Below are 2,769 nucleotides of genomic sequence, written 5' to 3'. Positions count from 1 at the left end.
TTCAACCAGAGGTGACAGAGCCAACATCCCACCGCCTCCCCTTCCCTGTCACCGGCCCTGTCCAATCCTAGAGCAGTAGTGACGCGAGCTTGGCAGTGAGTGGCGACCGCAACAAATCCTTCCCCGATGCCCCTCTCCCCTGATTGTGTATTGTTAATCCTCTCCTCCTCTTCTTTATTCCCTTCTAACCCCCTTCATTTTCTAGGGTTCCTTACTTTTTAGGGTTCTTTGTTTGGTTCTTTAATCTTGAAGTGTGAAGATCGAAAACTTGCTCTTATTAGGTCTATGTTGGGGATTTTGATGCACCGAATCAACTTTCATCCCTCATATGTCAGGAATTTGGTAACATGTTAAAAATAACCTATTTATTCCTTTTTTTATTGTTCTTGTTCATTGTGATTTGGGATTCTTTCATGGTATGTAGAGGCTTAAGAAACCCAAGAATTTAGGGTCTTGTATATAAGTAGGACGGGTCGATGGAGGCCAGTTTTGGCTGCCTATTGGGTCTCGATGCTGGGGGCCTCCCAGGGGTGCGAAAGGCGGCGCCTTTCCACTCATCTCTTTGGTTGGGATAGTGGCGGGTCTCGGGTGAGGTGGTGTCAAGGTCTTGGATGCTGGGGCGGCGGCCCTTGTGGTGGTAGCGTGGTGCTCATGGGTAGAGCCCGTGGCTTAGTGTTGCCCAGTGACCATGGTGTGTGGACGGCATGGTAGCCGGGGTGTGGTCTTCGGTGGCGGTGAGTGTTGTCTGGGGTGAAAAATTGTTCTATCTTCGGATGGACCGGCAGCGGCGAAGCTCGTTCCCTTCTTGAAGGCGTTGGCACGGCCCTCATTGCCCGTCATGTTGCTCTAGGGGAAACTCTAACCCTCGGGTCGGGCGGTGGCGGCGCTCTGGTGTTATTTCCTTCCTGAAGGCGCCGCCTTGGAGCCCACGGTTCGTCATATGCGGCTTCAACTCTTTGTGGTGGCGTGTTCACGGTTGAGGACCCCGGTTGCTCTTGTAGTGCTTGGGGTGGTGTTGCTGCGCTCAGCGCCTATGTATCCTGCCTTGGGTGTGTGCGTGTGTGATACGTCTCCAACGTATCTATAATTTATGAAGTATTTCATGCCATGTTTACAAAAAATTATATGATTTTGGTATGATTTGATTAGAACTAACCCGGATTGACGCTGTTTTCAAAAGAACAAACGTGGTGTCATTTTTTGTGTGGAAATAGAAGTTCTCAGAATGGGCTGAAAATTACGGTGATTTTTTATGGACTAGAAGAGACCCCGAGGCATCGGAGTATGAACAGAAGAGTCCCGAGGCGACGACAAGGTAGGGGGTGCACCCTACCTCCCGGGAGGGTGCTCCCGGCTTGCAGCTTCCTCGTGGACCCCCTTGACATGAGAGCACCGCCAAAATTCCTATAAATACCAAAACCCCCAGAAAGAAACCTAGATCGGAAGTTCCGCCGCCGCAAGCCTCTATAGCCATGAAAAATCAATCTAGGCCCTCTCTGGCACCCCTACTAGAGGGGGCCATCATCACCGATGGCCATGGAGGAGGAAGTCGGAGGGGGTGTCGGTGTCAAAACCGGCGGATCTCGGGTAGGGGGTCCCGAACTGTGCGTCTAAGGTCGATGGTAACAGGAGACATGGGACACAATGTTTACCCAGGTTCGGGACCTCTTGATGGAGGTAATACCCTACGTCCTACTTGATTGATATTGATGAGTATGAGGATTACAAGAGTTTATCTACCACAAGATCGTTGTGGCTAAAACCCTAGAAGTCTAGCCTGTATGATTGTGATTGCCTCTACGGACTAAATGCTCCGGTTTATATAGACACCGGAGGGGACTAGGGTTGTACAAAGTCGGTTACAGAGGAAGGAATCTTCATATTGATACGTCTCCAACGTATCTATAATTTTTGATTGCTCCATGCTATATTATCTACTATTTTGGACTATATTGGGCTTTATTTTCCACTTTTATATTATTTTTGGGACTAACCTATTAACCGGAGGCCCAACCCAGAATTGCTGTTTTTTGCCTATTTCAGTGTTTCGGATAGACAGAATATCAAACGGAGTCCAAACGGAATAAAATCTTCGGAAACGTGATATTCTCACCGAACGTGATCCAGGAGACTTGGACCCTACTGCAAGGGATCAAAGAGGTGGTCACGAGGGTGGGGGGCGCCCCCCCTAGGGTGCGCCCCCTGCCTCGTGGGCCCCTCGGTGCTCCACCGACGTACTCCTTCCTCCTATATATACACACGTACCCCCAAACAATCAGAACAGGAGCCAAAAACCTAATTCCACCGCCGCAACTTTCTGTATCCATGAGATCCCATCTTGGGGCCTATTCCGGAGCTCCACCGGAAGAGGGCCATCATCACGGAGGGCTTCTACATCATCCTAGCCCTTCCAATGAAGTGTGAGTAGTTTACCTCAGACCTTCGGGTCCATAGTTAGTAGCTAGATGGCTTCTTCTCTCTCTTTGAATCTCAATACAAAGTTCTCCCCTCTCTTGTGGAGATGTATTCGATGTAATCTTGTTTTTGCGGTGTGTTTGTTGAGACGGATGAATTGTGGGTTTATGATCAAGTCTATCTATGAATAATATTTGAATCTTCTCTGAATTCTTTTATGCATGATTGGTTATCTTTGCAAGTCTCTTCGAATTAGACGTTTGGTTTGGCCAACTAGATTGGTAGTTCTTGCCATGGGAGAAGTGCTTAGCTTTGGGTTCGATCTTGCGGTGTCCTTACCCAATGACAGAAGGG

This window comes from Triticum urartu, chromosome 3 (assembly GCF_003073215.2).
Source record: "Triticum urartu cultivar G1812 chromosome 3, Tu2.1, whole genome shotgun sequence".
NCBI lineage: Eukaryota > Viridiplantae > Streptophyta > Magnoliopsida > Poales > Poaceae > Triticum > Triticum urartu.
This window is presented reverse-complemented; position numbering follows the sequence as displayed.